The sequence below is a fragment of the Cnephaeus nilssonii genome, assembly GCF_951640355.1.
Source record: "Cnephaeus nilssonii genome assembly, chromosome: 10".
Lineage (NCBI taxonomy): Eukaryota > Metazoa > Chordata > Mammalia > Chiroptera > Vespertilionidae > Cnephaeus > Cnephaeus nilssonii.
In genome coordinates, this window is record NC_137081.1 from 2,830,441 (window position 1) to 2,848,507 (window position 18,067).

The window sequence follows — 18,067 nt, forward strand, 5'->3', positions numbered from 1 at the left end:
GAGCACTCGGGAAGGGAGGAGAGGGGGCTCCCCGGCCTCCCCCGGATGGCGGTCCCTCTGTGCTCTTCCTGAACCCCTTTCCCACACAGCGCCCAGTGCCTGAGGCGAGGAGAGGGGAGGACATCAGAAGCAGCTAAAGGCCAAAGTGTTTCAAAAAGACGGACATCGCAGAGGGGGCACCGGTGACCTGGGAAGGACGAACGCCAACATTCCAGCAGTCAGCTGAGTCTGATGGGAATGTGCACGAACTCCGGAGAGCCCAAGGAGAGAAAACCTAAGTGCCGTGTCAGATCGGTTAGAAGATCAGAAGGTCCTCTTTTCAGCAAAGCTGAGTCTGCGTGGACCGGATCCAGGGAGTCGTTTGTTTTAAAACGGGCGGGAGCTCCGGCGCCTTGGCCCGGCCGCCCATGCGTGTGTCACGGATGCTCCCACTTGTTCTGACAGACGCCGCCCGCACAGACAGGCCGCGCACGGACAGAGGTCTTCACTGCCGTAACCCCCGGCTGTGACCCAAAGGAAGGCCCGTCCCCTCTGCGGGCCAAGGCCTGCTCCATCGGTTAGGACATCAGAGACGCCGCTAACGTCCAGACTCCGTTATCCCGTGGAGAAGGCGATGCCCTTCCCAGCCTGGACATGGGCTCTGAGTTTATAAATGAAAAGACGGCGCCAGCAGGGGGCGCTGCAGGCACGCGGAGCCCCAGGCTCATCTTCCCGTTGTCGACACATCCCTGGGCCTTGGTCCTGATCCCCCGCGGCCCCACAGAGCCTCTCTGTCCCCAGGGTGATCTGACGTGATCCTAAATGCACGCGGAACACCCATCCCGAGTGCCTCCTTAGTCTTGTTTCTTTTCCTTGATCATTTTCCTCCGTGGACTCTCAGGTCCTCCTGGATAATGAATTTATCCAGTTAGCTGTGTTGGCTTTTTCACCTCTTAGAATTGTGGTGGATATTAAATAGTGTCTGCTTCTTTAACTATATGGGATTATATTCTAACAAAACACAAAATTCAAGACTATCCTGAGGGGTTTTCTTAAAGCCTATGAGCCTAGACCAGGCGTCCTCAAACTACGGCCCGCGGGCCACATGCGGGTGTTTTTGCCGTTTTGTTTTTTTACTTCAAAATAAGATATGTGCTGTGTGCATAGGAATTTGTTCATAGTTTTTTTTAAACTATAGTCCGGCCCTCCAACGGTCTGAGGGACAGTGAACTGGCCCCCTGTTTAAAAAGTTTGAGGACTCCTGGCCTAGACCATGTATTCGCCTCTTTTAGAGTCAGTGCGCCCATCCCTGAGGCTGCTAGAATTCTACTCACTGCTCACACTCCCCCACGGTTACTCTGCTGGGTGCATGAAGTCATAGGGACTAGTTCATAAATCCACGAGCAGGGAGGGATTTCAATGCCAGTTTTAATTTCAAATATCCTGTCTATTGTCAAATTATATGTTTTTGCTCTGAAAACATAGTAACTATCCATATAACCTAGAGCAAGCGTGTCAAACTCACAGCTTGCAGGCTGCATGCAGCCCACAATGGATATTTTTGCGGCCCAGCCAATATAACGGTATGTAAGAAACGTTGTAATAAAAATTTCATAACTTAATTTTTACAATATCCTGTTATACATAACTATTAATGATGAACTACAATGTTTGCTAATGACTGATGACTATAATCGTGCTGCATTCATTTCCCTTACACGCAGGCGCACCGTTTCTCTCCACTAATACCAGCAGCGAATATTTTAGCAGCCGATGGCCACGTCATTAGTCTTGGACTGACTCGTTTGGTGTGCGCAACGGGAAATATTTCGCTTTCGGAGAACAAGAAAAATAGGTTTATTTGCATTACTCTTATTAATTTGTGCAGTTATTCAGTGTCTGGTAAGTTAATGTTCAAGAAAAAATACTAATTTTTATTAAAATGTTCTATTTTATGTTAACGATGACTCATTTATTTCAGCCCTTTGTATTGAGCATGTCTCTATCGAAACAAACCTACGCTTCTCTGAAAAATGGAAGCTTTTGTTTTTTGCAGCCACATAAGCTTAAACCTTGTCTATTCATCCCGTGTTCGCCTGTGAGGGTGACATGCTTGACGTACAGAGTCAGGGTTACTCCCAGAAAGTCAGAGACTCCCCAGAGGCCTGTCTTAGAATTCAGTCCTTAGTCTTGTGGGGTTTTTTTTAAGTCCTTGGTCTTTAATCCTGAATCGTGGGACCCTTTAGAACTCCAAAGAGGTTCAGTCTGCCCCAAAGCCTCTCCCCAAACGCCAGCATGTGTTTATGCAAAGCCTGACAACGGCTGCTTTGTGCCAGGAGCCAACGGAACCGAACTGGTGCCACGGAGAGCGGATGGACACGGCACCTGTGTGACCCCATCGTCCACAGGGGCTTCGCAGCCATGCGCTGTGGGTCACGCGGCGACAGAGGCCGCAGCCGTGGGTGAAGGATGTGGACAGGACACGCGTGCACATCAGGGCAAAGAGGAGTGTTCATAGTAGAAAAAGGTCGCCAACTGCTAAACTAAGCTAATCATCCATGTGCCAGAATAAGAAAATAAATCACCTGGGACGCCCTATAACCGGTGGGGAAGCTGCAGGGTTTGAGGGTGTAGACGTAAAGGTTTGCACTCGCCGCCCCGGTTTTTAAACTGATGCCTGTAATGGGGTCATGTCTCCATGTCTTCACCCACGATTTCACTTCATTTTGGGCTCATTTTTATGTGCGTGATCTCTCCCCTCTCATTGTCTTTTGGGAGTAAGTGTCCTGTGAGTTCAAGGTCAAGTTTGGCCCCGGATGTGATGGTTCAAATGTCGCTAACGGAGTCCAAACACAGCGGTCAGGGTTCCCTCCCCGGGGCTGCCCTCCCCGGGTCCCCGGCCGGGGCGCCTGGCCCTGGGACCCAGAAGGTGGGGAGGCCGGAGGCGGCAGAAAGGCCAGCGAGCTGCTCCGCGCTGCTCCCCATCGGCAGGAAGGGCTGCCCCTCGTGTCCCCAGGGCCGTGGCTCCCAGGGCAGCGGCTCTGAGGCGGCCCGGCCTGTCTGTCCCGCAGGAGCCCCGTCCTCCCTCCGCGGGGAGGGCGCTCCTGGGGCTCGGCCGGCGCAGGCTGTGGGGCTGGGAGAAGGCGGCCTGTGGCCGGGAGGAGAGGGAGAGGGAGGAGGGGGAGGCCTCAGCCACGGGACGAGGGCCCCCCCCCCCCTCCCGTGGGCTCCAGGCGCCTTTCTCAGAGCTGCGCTTCCGAAGAGCTGGCCGAGGGGACCTGCGCCCGGGAGGCGTCCGCAGTGACAGGGAGACAGTGCCCCGCCCGCCGGTCAGTCACGGCTGCCCGCGTCGCAGGAGCAGAGGGCACCTCGGCCAGTGGAGCTCAGAGCTCAGAGCTGCGGGCCGGAGCCCGCGGCCGGCCGGTGAGGGGCAGGGACTCGGCCCCACAGACGGCGGTGATGGGCCCAGACACCCCCCTCCCAGGCCCCGCGTCCAGTTCCCGTCTGCGCCCATGGCCTCGGGGAGCCGCTTCCCGTCCATGCTCTGACTCCCTCGTCTCCGTGTGTGTGTGTGTGTGTGTGTGTGTGTGTGTGTCTGTGTGTGTGTCTGTGTGTGTGTGTATGTGTATGTGTGTGGGTGGGTGTGTGTCTGTGTGTGTGTGTGTGTGTGTGTATGTGTATGTCTGTGTGTGTGTCTGTGTCTGTGGGTGTCTGTGTGTGTGTGTCTGTGTCTGTGTGTGTGTGTGTGTGTATGTATCTGTGTGTGTGTCTGTGTCTGTGTGTGTGTGTGTGTGTATGTATCTCTGTGTGTGTGTGTGTATGTCTGTGTGTGTGTGTGTCTGTGTCTGTGGGTGTCTGTGTGTCTGTGTCTGTGTGTCTGTGTGTCTGTGTGTGTGTGTGTGTGTGTGTGTGTCTGTGGGTGGGTGTGTCTGTGTGTGTGTGTGTGTATGTCTGTGTGTGTGTGTGTCTGTGTCTGTGGGTGTCTGTGTGTGTGTGTCTGTGTCTGTGTGTGTGTGTGTGTGTGTGTGTATGTGTGTCTGTGGGTGTGTGTGTGGGGGGGGGTTGTGTGTGGGTGTGGGTATGTGGCCCCGTCTGTCCCCTCTGAGCCGGCCAGGCCCTGGCGATGAACGAGCCCTCCTCCAGGTCTGTGCCCCCAGCACAGAGGACGCGCAGGGCACAGGGGCCGCACCGCTCCCCCCACCTCCCCCGTCTCCCCCCTCCCCTCCCTCCCCCCCCCCCCGCCTGCCTGTTACACGGGGCAGGGGACTGGCCTTGTGCTTTGCAGAGAAAATCATACACAGTCAGCAAAGATCTGCCGCAACCTTTAAAAACCAACCGTACGAACCATCTGCGTCTGCACCCACCGCCTTCCTCCTCCCCCTCCCCCTTCTCTCCTCCCTCCTCCCCCCTTCCTCCTCCCTCCTCCCCCCTTCCTCCTCCCTCCTCCATTGTGACAGCGCAGGCTCACCTCACAGTCTGTCCGTTTGCTCAGAGGAAACATCCCGATTCTCAGCGTGACCTGCACAGCTTCCGCTCGCTCTCCAGCCCCATCTCCTGCCCCTCTCCCTCGCGTGTACCCTTCAGTCCTGCGAGACTGTCATAGGTGCTTTATAAACATGTTTTGGATGAATGGATACATTTTTAAACCGTTTATGTGACAAAATCAGCACCTAGTTTATGACTTCTAAAACTATGGGAAGTTCGGCCGGTGTGGCTCAGTGGTTGAGTGTTGACCTCTGACCCAGGAGCAGCGCTTCTAACTCTGTGCTAAGGCGGGGACCTGGGTCCAGAGCGCAGAGGACCCTCAGAGCGCGGGGGCAGGTCTGCCTGGGTGCCCGGCAGGATCCCGGTGGATGGAAGGGGCGGCCGGGGGCCAATGTCTCCCCAAGGCCCGCGGCGGGAACCGGCAGACACAGGCCGGAGCCGCTCGGGCGCTTTGCTTCTTTCCACCCAGAAGTGAGATCAGCTTCCCGCCCGCGGGAGTCCCATGGCTGGTCACCGGATTCCCGGGAGAGGCCGCGCCTCAGCGTCCGTGGCCATCAGCCAGCGTCCCGGGCCCATTAGCAGCAGCGGCTGCATCAGCGAGCTGGCGGGGCTCGGGTTCCACGGAGAGTGCCCTCGGAGGCTTTACCATCGTCCTCGTCCTCACGGGGCCTCCCAGCAGCATCTCCCCGGCGCCGGCTGGGCGGCCAGAGCGAGTCCTCCAGGGCCCACAGGGAGGTCGCGGCGCAGGCAGTGATCGTCTGGGCCTTTCACGTTCGCCCTTAAAATAGACACGCATCACAGCACATCGCCACCGGCAACAGACTTCATGCCGGGCTGTGTGTGTGTGTGTGTGTGTGTGTGTGTGTGTGTGCATCCTAAAAGTGCGTAATGTAGTTTTTGTGTGTTTATAACTTTTACACACGTGTGATCACTTTGGTTCTGTTCAGTTTTTCACTCGACATGGTCTTAGATCCCATGCTCCTATGTCTGAACGGCATTCCCTTCTCACTTTGCATGAACGTGGTACGGCCCTTCCTTTACTGAGGCCTTCCTGCGACCGTTAGAATCCTGTCACCTTATCCGCAGCCCTCCGCGTCCACATCTTCCCATGCGCTCGCTGTTGGTGTCAGTAAGGGGGACTGACTGTTGTTGTTAACTGCTGTGACACCTTATTTTCATATGTCAGTGTCATGATCTACTTTCCATGTGCTTGTTGGGGTGTGGCTCTGTGGGCCAGGCCTCCGCGTTGTGTGTCAGCCATGAGGAGGGTCTTCCCGCCGTTCCTGGGTGTCGAGGATGCTGTGAAGCGTTCCCAGCACGATCCTGCCGTGCGTTGACCACCAGCAGGAGGAGAAGTCTCGGTCTTGGGAAGACGGATTGAAGTCAGGGAGTAGCTGGATGGATTGGAGGTCAGGGAGTAGCTGGACGGATTGGAGGTCAGGGAGTAGCTGGACGGATTGAGGTCAGGGAGTAGCTGGACGGATTGAAGTCAGGGAGTAGCTGGACGGATTGGAGGTCAGGGAGTAGCTGGACGGATTGGAGTCAGGGAGTAGCTGGATGGATTGAAGTCAGGGAGTAGCTGGACGGATTGGAAGTCAGGGAGTAGCTGGACGAATTGGAGGTCAGGGAGTAGCTGGACGGATTGGAGGTCAGGGAGTAGCTGGACGGATTGGAGGTCAGGGAGTAGCTGGATGGATTGAAGTCAGGGAGTAGCTGGACAGATTGGAGGTCAGGGAGTAGCTGGATGGATTGAAGTCAGGGAGTAGCTGGACGGATTGAAGTCAGGGAGTAGCTGGACGGATTGAAGTCAGGGAGTAGCTGGACGGATTGAAGTCAGGGAGTAGGTGGACGGATTGGAGGTCAGGGAGTAGCTGGACGGATTGGAGGTCAGGGAGTAGCTGGACGGATTGAGGTCAGGGAGTAGCTGGACGGATTGAAGTCAGGGAGTAGCTGGACGGATTGGAGGTCAGGGAGTAGCTGGACGGATTGGAGTCAGGGAGTAGCTGGATGGATTGAAGTCAGGGAGTAGCTGGACGGATTGGAAGTCAGGGAGTGGCTGGACGGATTGAAGTCAGGGAGTAGCTGGACGGATTGGAGGTCAGGGAGTAGCTGGATGGATTGAAGTCAGGGAGTAGCTGGACGGATTGAAGTCAGGGAGTAGCTGGACGGATTGAAGTCAGGGAGTAGCTGGACGGATTGGAGGTCAGGGAGTAGCTGGATGGATTGAAGTCAGGGAGTAGCTGGACGGATTGAAGTCAGGGAGTAGCTGGACGGATTGAAGTCAGGGAGTAGCTGGACGGATTGGAGGTCAGGGAGTAGCTGGATGGATTGAAGTCAGGGAGTAGCTGGACGGATTGGAGGTCAGGGAGTAGGTGGACGGATTGGAAGTCAGGGAGTAGCTGGACGGATTGGAGGTCAGGGAGTAGCTGGACAGATTGAAGTCAGGGAGCAGCTGGATGGATTGGAGGTCAGGGAGTAGCTGGACGGATTGGAAGTCAGGGAGTAGCTGGATGGATTGAAGTCAGGGAGTAGCTGGACGGATTGAAGTCAGGGAGTAGCTGGACGGATTGAAGTCAGGGAGTAGCTGGACGGATTGGAGGTCAGGGAGTAGCTGGACAGATTGAAGTCAGGGAGCAGCTGGATGGATTGGAGGTCAGGGAGTAGCTGGACGGATTGGAAGTCAGGGAGTAGCTGGACGGATTGAAGTCAGGGAGTAGCTGGACGGATTGAAGTCAGGGAGTAGCTGGACGGATTGGAGGTCAGGGAGCAGCTGGACGGATTGAAGTCAGGGAGTAGCTGGACGGATTGAAGTCAGGGAGTAGCTGGACGGATTGGAGGTCAGGGAGTAGCTGGACGGATTGAAGTCAGGGAGTAGCTGGACGGATTGAAGTCAGGGAGTAGCTGGACGGATTGGAGGTCAGGGAGCAGCTGGACGGATTGAAGTCAGGGAGTAGCTGGACGGATTGAAGTCAGGGAGTAGCTGGACGGATTGAAGTCAGGGAGTAGCTGGATGGATTGAGGTCAGGGAGTAGCTGGACGGATTGAAGTCAGGGAGTAGCTGGACGGATTGGAGGTCAGGGAGTAGCTGGACGGATTGGAGTCAGGGAGTAGCTGGATGGATTGAAGTCAGGGAGTAGCTGGACGGATTGGAAGTCAGGGAGTAGCTGGATGGATTGAAGTCAGGGAGTAGCTGGACGGATTGGAGGTCAGGGAGCAGCTGGATGGATTGAGGTCAGGGAGTAGCTGGACGGATTGGAGGTCAGGGAGTAGCTGGACGGATTGGAGGTCAGGGAGTAGCTGGACGGATTGGAGGTCAGGGAGTAGCTGGACGGATTGGAGGTCAGGGAGTAGCTGGATGGATTGAAGTCAGGGAGTAGCTGGACAGATTGGAGGTCAGGGAGTAGCTGGATGGATTGAAGTCAGGGAGTAGCTGGATGGATTGAAGTCAGGGAGTAGCTGGACGGATTGAAGTCAGGGAGTAGCTGGACGGATTGAAGTCAGGGAGTAGCTGGACGGATTGGAGGTCAGGGAGCAGCTGGACGGATTGGAGGTCAGGGAGCAGCTGGATGGATTGAGGTCAGGGAGTAGCTGGAGTTCCCCGTGGGTTCTGAAGCTCTCCTTGCAGCCCCCGCTGCTCCGTCCTCACAGGCCGCCTGCCTGCAGGGGAAGCTGCGTGTGCCGTGGAACCCATGCTCACGGGCTGCGCAGGGTCAGCACCACTGCAGGGCCCGCTCCGCCGGCGGCTGGCATTCGGCTCCACACGCATGCTGCCTGGACGGTGTGAGCAGCGCCGGGTTCCCTATCTCGCAGGCGTTCTGGGGAGTTGGTGTGGTCTGTGTGTCACACTTTAAAATTAAAATCGGATGCTTTCTTATTGTTGGAAATTATTTTTAAACTAGAGGCTTGGTGCACGAAATTCCTGCACTTGGGGAGGTGGGTCCCTCAGCCCGGCCTGCGCCCTCTCACAGTCCGGGAGCCCTCAGGGGATGTCCGACTGCTATGGAGGCGGGAGAGGCTCCCGCTACCTCCACTGCACTCGCCAGCTGTGAGCCTGGCTCAGGGCTTCTGGCTGAGCGGCGCTCCCCCTGTGGGAGCGCACTGACCGCCAGGGGCAGCTCCTGCACCGAGCGTCTGCCCCCTGGTGGTCAGTGCGTGTCATAGTGACCAGTCATTCCACCATTCAGTCAATTTGCATGTTAGCCTTTTATTATATAGGACAGTGGTCAGCAAACTGCGGCTCACGAGCCACATGCGGCTCTTTGGCCCCTTGAGTGTGGCTCTTCCACAAAATACCACGTGCGGGCGCGCACGTACAGGGCCATTGAAACTTCGTGGCCCATGCGCAGAAGTCGGTTTTCGGCTCTCAAAAGAAATTTCAGTCATTGAACTGTTGATATTTGGCTCTGTTGACTAATGAGTTTGCCGACCACTGATATAGGATATCTAAGCATTTCCTCTAGAAAACTTGATAGCTGTCTCCCCCTCCAAACTCCCAACAGACCTCAGCGGTCATTCACGGAAGGGCACACTTACGGGCACGTCCTTTAGGGACGGGTTCAAAGGGTTCAGGCGCATCAAAAATAAGACACTCTTGTTCCGTGTCCTTATTTTATTTCTGTTTACCTCTGGGTTTCTCTTTAAAAATAGAAAGTGTCAGATTCCTTTAAAAATATGTCTCCAGACATTAAAGAATGAGTGTGTGTGCCCTAGCTGGTTTGGCTCAGTGGATAGAGCGTCGGCCTGCGGACTGAAGGGTCCCGGGTTCGATTCCAGTCAAGGGCATGTACCTTGGTTGCGGGCACATTCCCAGTAGGGGGTGTGCAGGAGGCAGCTGATCGATGCTTCTCTCTCATCGATGTTTCTAACTCTCTATCCCTCTCCCTTCCTCTCTGTAAAAAATCAATAAAATATATTAAAAAAAAAATGGGCTAAAAAAAGAATGAGTGTGCGTGTGAAGCTCATTTGGGGAACCACCAGGGAATGCCTACAGTGATCACAGAAACTGAACCTCCAAAGCGTCAGCACCGTGAGCTGCTTCCTCGGCGGGGTCGTGGGGCACAGAGGGAGAGGTGTGCACTTGCCATTTAACTGTCAGCCCTGCATTGAGACCAGAGGCTTACAATACCCAAGGAACGATTGATCGATTGATTGATTGATTTTGGTTTTTGGCTGCACGATCATGTGCTTTGTCCTGGAAGACAGCTCTGAAGAGGCTGCCTGCGGATGAGTAGGGGCTTTCTGACCGTTTATTGCTTTGAAAAATGGTGAAATGGGAGAGATCTGTAATACATCCACAATAAAGAATATCCTCCTATATAGTAAGGAGCTAATATGCTAATTAGACCAAACAGCTGAACGACCTTCCGAACATCCTTCTGGACGCCCTTCCGGACGAAGCCGGGGCTGCGAGGGCCGAGCCCCTTGCACGAATTTTGTGCATCGGGCCTCTAGTTAAAACAGAAAAGAAAAAGAAAAACAGTGTATCGGCTACAGAACTTAGGTGCTACCCAGCTGGCGGACAGACTGAGTCCGGCTCATGCCCACGTGCGTCCCCAGGAGGAATGGCACGTGGTTAGCCATCCGGGTGGTCAGCTGCTGTGAACAAGGTTCCCGGGGAGCAGCGGAGCTGAGACGCCGCCTCGCGGGGAGCGTGCTGTGGAGGAGAAGGGCTGCCGGGCCCTGGCTGAGGGGACGCCTTGGCACCCTGTCTCGGGGGCCAGCCCTGGAGGAAGGGGGCTGGGTCGGGTCCCCCAGGCCGCTCAGTTCATGGGCCCTTTTCACCTTATCCGAAGCTTCCGCTCATCCCTTAGTTTCTTGTCTCTTTACAGATGAAGCAGGACCTGGACAGGACCATGTGGCTTCTCTCTCCGCCCTGGTTGGACTAAGTTTGTGACTTGCTTCACCAGTTCCGCCTTAGGGCAGACTTTTCCTGGCTAGCTCTTCTTCCTGTGGTTGAAGTGATTCGGATCACGCTATTCTTTAACCGAGGAAATGTCTCCTGTACCATGATTCTAGACATCGTTCTCATTACTCCGACTCGAAAAGAGTGTTCAGCTTTTTAAAGCTGGATGTAGCTTTGCCTTCTTAGACCTGGCTGTTACTAATTGTTATTTCATAGCACGTCGCATTATATGGGAAAGTGGCTGACAGCTGTGTCCCGGCTTTGCCTTTAAGTCACTTATCTTACCCAAAATATACACCCTCCAAGACATATCTCCGGGTAAGGACTCGAATCTTTTAATTACTGTGTATCTTAATCTCATTTTTAAAGCCTGCTTGTATCTTACATCAGTTTCCCTCCTTTCTCAATAATCTTTTTAAGCCTAGACTTCAAACCTTGTTTACTCCTTGTTTCTTGATTTGTTGTCGAACCACCCTTGCTCCTCAGCACTCTAGGGGTTCCTTAGCTGCACTAACTTCCCTTTTACACGGTTTTATTTTACCTGCAGAGCTTACCTATGACTCTTTTTCAGTGTTTGCTCCGCCCCAATCTTTTTCCTCTGGCGCGCTGGGGGCTTGGCGTGCACGCTGGCTGTCCTACAGGCCGTCAGACCAGCCTCGGGCTTCATCGGGTTTATCCAGAGAATCCCGTTAGCTTTTAAATCCAAGTCCCTTTTCAGGGAGTGTCTTCGTTCTTTCAGACGTACCTGCTCCTGCGTGTTGGAGTGAGGAACCCACAGTCCATGCGGACAGCTCGGGGTGCAAGCCCCAGGCAAATCGAGGCCTCGGGACAAGCCAGGGGATCCCCTCCAGCGTCACGAGGGAGGCTGTTTGGATCGCCTGGGGCTCTCTCAACAGCTCCTACAAAGCGCACTTGGGCTGACGCACACGGCTGGGCCCCAGCCTGAGCCGATGCTGATCAGCGCCGGCAGCGCCTCACCGGGGCCTCTCCCTGCCGCTCACGGATCGCGGTGGCCAGCGTGGCACCCTAAAGGCGGTTTCTGCTCAAAGAAACGTTTGTGGCAAACTGCCTTTCTATAAACTCCTGAGGGTGATGCGGAGGGAACCGTAAACCCTTTCTCCCCAAACATTCACTCTTGGGGCGGAGGAGGCAAACGAAGGAAGCAGCCTCAGGTCTGAGCCACAGCTGTGCACAGATCGCCTCTGCAAAGCTGGGAGACATACGGCGCTGGATATTCCCGAAGCCCCTCACGATCCTTTTTAACGCAATAGTGTCTCTAATGGTTCAGATGTGTTAGTTATTCCAGAAGTAATTTATGGACAGTGAGGGTACATGGTATACTGGAAAGTATCTGTAATAATAAAAGCGTAATATGCAAGTCAACCGAACGGCCGAACAGCAAAACGACCATCCAGACAACCACGTTATGACACGCACTGGTGCCAGGCCAGCCAAGGCGGGTGCAATTTGATTGGTCGGGGGGCCCCACCATCGCCTCATGATTGCCCTGCAGAGAGAGGCCCTCCGCGGAGCCCTGTGATCAATTGCCCCAAAGAGGAACCAATCACGGGGCTCCTGGACTGCGAGAGGGTGCAGGATGGGCTGAGGGCTCCCCCCACCAGTGCACGAATTTCGTGCACCAGGCCTCTAGTAATTATATAGTTAAGATTTTATTTTTAAAAATTATGTTGTATTAATATGTATAAAAATACTATAGAATCTGAAAGCATTTTTACAGTGTCCTTACTTTAAGAGCTTAATCCTTAGGGCCTGGTCAGGTAGCTCAGCTGGTTAGAGTGTCACCCCGATGAACCAAGGTTGCAGGTTTGATCCCCAGTCAGAGCACACACAAGAAGCAACCAATGAATGAATAAACAAGTGGAACACCAGTAGACCTCTCTCCCTTCCTCTCCCTCTAAAAATCAGTCAATAAATAAAGATCTCTATATAATAGGCTAATATACAAAGTGTCCCCTCAGGAGTTCAACTGGGAGAACGGGAGTTCGATTGCTCGCTATGCCGTGTGCTGACCACCAGGAGGTGGTGTGAAACATGGCGGGCAACCAGTGGTGGTGGCGGGGCACTGATGGAGTGAGGGAAGGAGGACTCAGGGAGGCAGGGAGGCGGAGTGGCAGGGGTGAGGGGAGTGACTGATATGCCCTGATCACCAGCCAGGCCTAGGGGGGGAGTGACTGATATGCCCTGATCACCAGCCAGGCCTAGGGGGGGAGTGACTGATATGCCCTGATCACCAGCCAGGCCTAGGGACCCTACCCGTGTACGAATTTCATGCACCGGACCTCTAGTCTACACGAATAAAAGAGTAAGATGCAAGTTGACCATACCTTCGCGACGCCCACCAGCCAGTCAGGAGTGAGTATGGAAATTAACCCAACAAAGATGGTGGGTTAATTTGAATATGCAGGCGCCAAAGGGCCGGGGGCGGGGAAGGATGCTGGGCAGCATGGGAAGGCGGAAAGGCGGTTCCGGGCCGGAGCGAAGGCCCATTCTTGCACGAATCTTCATGCATCGGGCCTCTAGTAAATAAATAAAAAGCTTAAGCCTTAATAAAGCCTTAGTTTTCACATCTGAGAGAAACCTCAGGTTTATTTTCAGGGCCTCAAGGATCTATGTCATCTGCATTCTAAATATCTCTAAAGGAAATGTAAAGGGTGCGTTCAATCTTATGTGCTTCTCTAACAGAAAAAAATCTTCATTTGGTTGTTACTATTCTTAAAATCCGTAATAAAGTCTCCGGATACATAACTATGTAAGGGCACCTGAGGGTAAGCTACAGAATCAGGACGTGAGGTCAACCCCAGGCAGGAAGTAGGAGTTTGGAATAGTTTCATGGGGAAGCTGAAGTTGGAGATGATTGGAGACACGAGCACGGAGGGCATTGCTCTGAGGAAGGCCCGGGGGACGAGAGCATGAGGCTCCCAGCAGCTGAGGGCTGAGAGGGGCTGAGATTAGATCCTCTGATTCCAGGCTACAGACGAAGTCAGCTTCTGGCAAAGAGAAGAGACTGAGGCAGCAATGACGGTACACAAACGAGAGCATCGGCATCGAAGGGCCGCACAGGGCGAAGAAGCAAGGCTGGTGGTTAGAGGCGGCAGCACAGCCGCGGCGGGAGACGCTCGGCGTTGGGCGCGCTGCGTGAGCGGTGCCCATGCGGGAGAAGCGGTTGGCAGGGCCGGAGACAGGGCTCTGACCGAGCGGGCCATCACTTGCGCCTCTTACTGCGGCTTCCGGAACACAGGGCCAGCACCAACATGGCACACAGCTGAACCTCCCACCCCCACCCCGGCAGGATGCCTCTGTCTTCTTCATGCTTCACGTTCCCGGGACAAGGCCTCCTGTAGGGTTTAAACTTTAAAGGGAGATGGAATTAGGGAGCTGCTGGATGGGGGGGGCGTGTGAATCAGCAGAACTTGAAAGACAATGTGTCTCATTTCTCTCTCCGGCCCTGACACCATTCCCCCAGCTTCTCCCGGAGGAACGGTGAGCTCCAGGCGCTGTGGTCCCGGTGCTCCAGGCCCTGTGGTCCCGGTGCTCCAGGCCCTGTGGTCCCGGTGCTCCAGGCCTGTGGTCCCGGTGCTCCAGGCCCTGTGCTCCCGGTGCTCCAGGCCCTGTGGTCCCGGTGCTCCAGGCCCTGTGCTCCCGGCGCTCCAGGCCCTGTGCTCCCGGTGCTACAGGCCCTGTGCTCCCCGTGCTCCAGGCCCTGTGGTCCCGGCGCGCCAGGCCCTGTGCTCCCGGCGCTCCAGTCCCTGTGCTCCCGGTGCTCCAGGCCCTGTGCTCCCGGTGCTCCATACCCTGTGGTCCCAGTGCTCCAGGCGTGTGGTCCCGGTGCTCCAGGCCCTGTGCTCCGGGTGCTCCAGGCCCTGTGCTCCGGGTGCTCCAGGCCCTGTGCTCCCGGTGCTCCAGGCCTTGTGCTCCCGGCGCTCCAGGCCCTGTGCTCCCGGCGCTCCAGGCCCTGTGGTCCCGGCGCTCCGGGCCCTGTGCTCCCAGCGCTCCGGGCCCTGTGCTCCCGGCGCTCCGGGCCCTGTGCTCCCGGCGCTCCGGGCCCTGTGCTCCCGGCGCTCCGGGCCCTGTGCTCCCGGTGCTCCGGGCCCTGTGCTCCCGGCGCTCCAGGCCTGTGCTCCCGGTGCTCCAGGCCCTGTGCTCCCGGTGCTCCAGGCCCTGTGCTCCCCGGTGCTCCAGGCCCTGTGCTCCCCGGTGCTCCAGGCCCTGTGGTCCCGGTGCTCCAGGCCCTGTGGTCCCGGTGCTCCAGGCCCTGTGGTCCCGGTGCTCCAGGCCCTGTGCTCCCGGTGCTCCAGGCCCTGTGGTCCCCGGTGCTCCAGGCCCTGTGGTCCCCGGTGCTCCAGGCCCTGTGCTCCCGGTGCTCCAGGCCCTGTGATCCCCGGTGCTCCAGGCCCTGTGGTCCCGGTGCTCCAGGCCCTGTGGTCCCGGTGCTCCAGGCCCTGTGGTCCCCGGTGCTCCAGGCCCTGTGGTCCCCGGTGCTCCAGGCCCTGTGCTCCCCGGTGCTCCAGGCCCTGTGGTCCCGGTGCTCCAGGCCCTGTGGTCCCGGTGCTCCAGGCCCTGTACTCCCGGTGCTCCAGGCCCTGTGCTCCCGGTGCTCCAGGCCCTGTGCTCCCCGGTGCTCCAGGCCCTGTGGTCCCGGTGCTCCAGGCCCTGTGGTCCCGGTGCTCCAGGCCCTGTGGTCCCGGTGCTCCAGGCCTGTGGTCCCGGTGCTCCAGGCCCTGTGCTCCCGGTGCTCCAGGCCCTGTGGTCCCCGTGCTCCAGGCCCTGTGCTCCCGGTGCTCCAGGCCCTGTGCTCCCGGTGCTCCAGGCCCTGTGGTCCCGGTGCTCCAGGCCCTGTGCTCCCGGTGCTCCAGGCCCTGTGGTCCCCGTGCTCCAGGCCCTGTGCTCCCGGTGCTCCAGGCCCTGTGCTCCCGGTGCTCCAGGCCCTGTGCTCCCGGTGCTCCAGGCCCTGTGGTCCCGGTGCTCCAGGCCCTGTGCTCCCGGTGCTCCAGGCCTGTGGTCCCGGTGCTCCAGGCCCTGTGCTCCCGGTGCTCCAGGCCCTGTGGTCCCCGTGCTCCAGGCCCTGTGCTCCCGGTGCTCCAGGCCCTGTGGTCCCCGTGCTCCAGGCCCTGTGCTCCCGGTGCTCCAGGCCCTGTGCTCCCGGTGCTCCAGGCCTGTGGTCCCGGTGCTCCAGGCCCTGTGCTCCCGGTGCTCCAGGCCCTGTGGTCCCCGTGCTCCGGGCCCTGTGCTCCCGGTGCTCCGGGCCCTGTGCTCCCGGTGCTCCGGGCCCTGTGCTCCCGGTGCTCCGGGCCCTGTGCTCCCGGTGCTCCGGGCCCTGTGGTCCCGGTGCTCCAGGCCCTGTGCTCCCGGTGCTCCAGACCCTGTGGTCCCCGGTGCTCCAGGCCCTGTGCTCCCGGTGCTCCAGGTCCTGTGCTCCCCGTGCTCCAGGCCCTGTGGTCCCGGCGCTCCAGGCCCTGTGCTCCCGGCGCTCCAGGCCCTGTGGTCCCGGTGCTCCAGACCCTGTGGTCTCCGGTGCTCCAGGCCCTGTGGTCCCGGTGCTCCAGGCCCTGTGGTCCCGGTGCTCCAGGCCCTGTGGTCCCGGTGCTCCAGGCCCTGTGCTCCCGGTGCTCCATACCCTGTGGTCCCGGTGCTCCACACCCTGTGATTCCGGCCCAGAGACAAAGGGCGTCTTATCCAGGAAGCAGCCGCCAGCTCCCTGAGACCATGCCGTCCCCCCCCCCCCCCCCCCCCCCCCCGCCTGGTGCTGCTGCCAGCCCCCCGCCTTGCCGCCCCAGGAGCAGAGACTGGGAGGCGCCCGGTGTGATCACAATGCTGATCGCTGGGGGGAGTGCATTTGTGAGCACATCGAGGCTTGCCTAGCAACCGTTGCCAGCCAAGGGCGCTGGAGCCACCAGCCTTCACTGGCATGTCCTAGGCCCCTGCGTGGGGTTATCCGGCTTCCAGTTTCCCGGTACAGTGCTCCTCAGCAGCTCCGACTCCTGGCTGCTCTGCTTCTGAGTAAGTGACTCGGTAACCCTAACGGATGGCTGTTCACCCGTCGCTGAATAAGCACCGGGCGCTCACTGTACTGGAACGCGCCTGTGGTCGGAGCTTTAATGTTTTTAAAAACCACTGCGGTCCGTTCCCTGTCGGCCTGCCACGCTGTGGCCGAGGACTGCACGTGTTTACTCCCACTCCTGAGCGCGCAGGGTATGGTGGGAACCCCCCCCCCCCCACTCCCCACCCGCAAACTTCCACCGTTTAGCTCCAGAAAGACCATCCTGGCCTCTGTGGTCGCTGCCTCCACCTCCAGCGCTGATGGGTTTCTTTCCTTGTCCCCCCAAACCGCCCCCCCCATACCCCCCTGGCAGCAGGATAGAGGTCAGAGGGTAGCAGCAAAGCAGGCGTTCCCAGAGGAGCTGGGGGGGGGGGGGGGGGAGGTGCCCACAGCCTGAGGAGGGCAGGCAGGCCTGTTCCTGGAGCAGAAACCTTTCTGGGGAGAAGGGTGCCCAGAAGGTGTAGAGGAACGTGGTGAACCCCAGCCTCACGTGGCCCTTCAGCTCTGCCCAGAGCCCGGGTCCTGGCCCAGAGCCCCGTCCTGCCCCGAGGTGCCCCTCACACTCACTTGGTCGTCCATTCACTCCCTGATCGCTGGGCTGCTCGAGTCCCCCTCCCCGGCTCACTCTGTCTGCTGCCCAGTCTCCCACTCAGTTCCACGCGCCCCCCGCCCGCCCGCCCCCCTCGCTCACCCTCCTCCCTGGGCCATTCACACATCTCCAAGGCCGCGGGTTCCTTTACTTACCCTGAAGTCTTGGGTCCATGGGGCGGTTTGCTTTCCTGATGTACAGCAGGGGCACGGGGTCGGCTTCATTTCCCAGCTTGCGGCCCTCTTCCCGACACCCCCTCTTAGCAGCCCCCCGGCTGCTGGCTTTGGCACACGGGGGCCTGGTGCCCTGAGCCCCACACGCGCTCCCGCTGGACTGTGAGTTTCATTAGCCAATCCACGTCTACGTGCGGAGGGCTGGGGGCCCGTACTGCCCTTTATCAGGGTTATTATTCGCTTATTATTTTCACGGGAACTTGAAGATCAGCTTCCCTAATTCCAAGCTGTATTTTTATTGATTGTTCCTGGGTAATTTATAAATGTAAAACACTGCTTTATGGTATTGAGTCTTCCTAGCAAAGAATACAGTGTGTCCTCCCATTTATTCAAGCTAATGTTTGGAAAATATTTATTTTTATTAAAATACAATTGGCATGTGAATTATATTAGTCCCAGGCACACAGCCTAATGATTTGATATATTGTATAGTCTCTTTTGAGGAGTAGCAAGCTCATGTCTTTTAACTTTAATTTTTAAATTGTAGCTGACATTCAATATTATGTTAGTTTCAGTGTATACTGTATTTTTAAAAAATATGTTTTTATTGACTTTAGAGAGAGGGGAGGGAGAGAGAAGCATCAGTGATGAGAGAGAATCATTGATGGGCTGCCTCCTGCACGCCCCCCACCTGGGCAGGTGCCCTGACCTCCTGGTTCACAGGTCGAGGCTCCGCTCTAGGTTCCTGAGAGGAGGGGCGGCGAGTGCACCTGGTGAGGAACAGGAGGACAGGGGGACAGGAGGACAGGGGGACAGGGGAACAGGGGGACAGGGGGACAGGGGGGACAGGAGGACAGGGGGACAGGGGGACAGGGGGACAG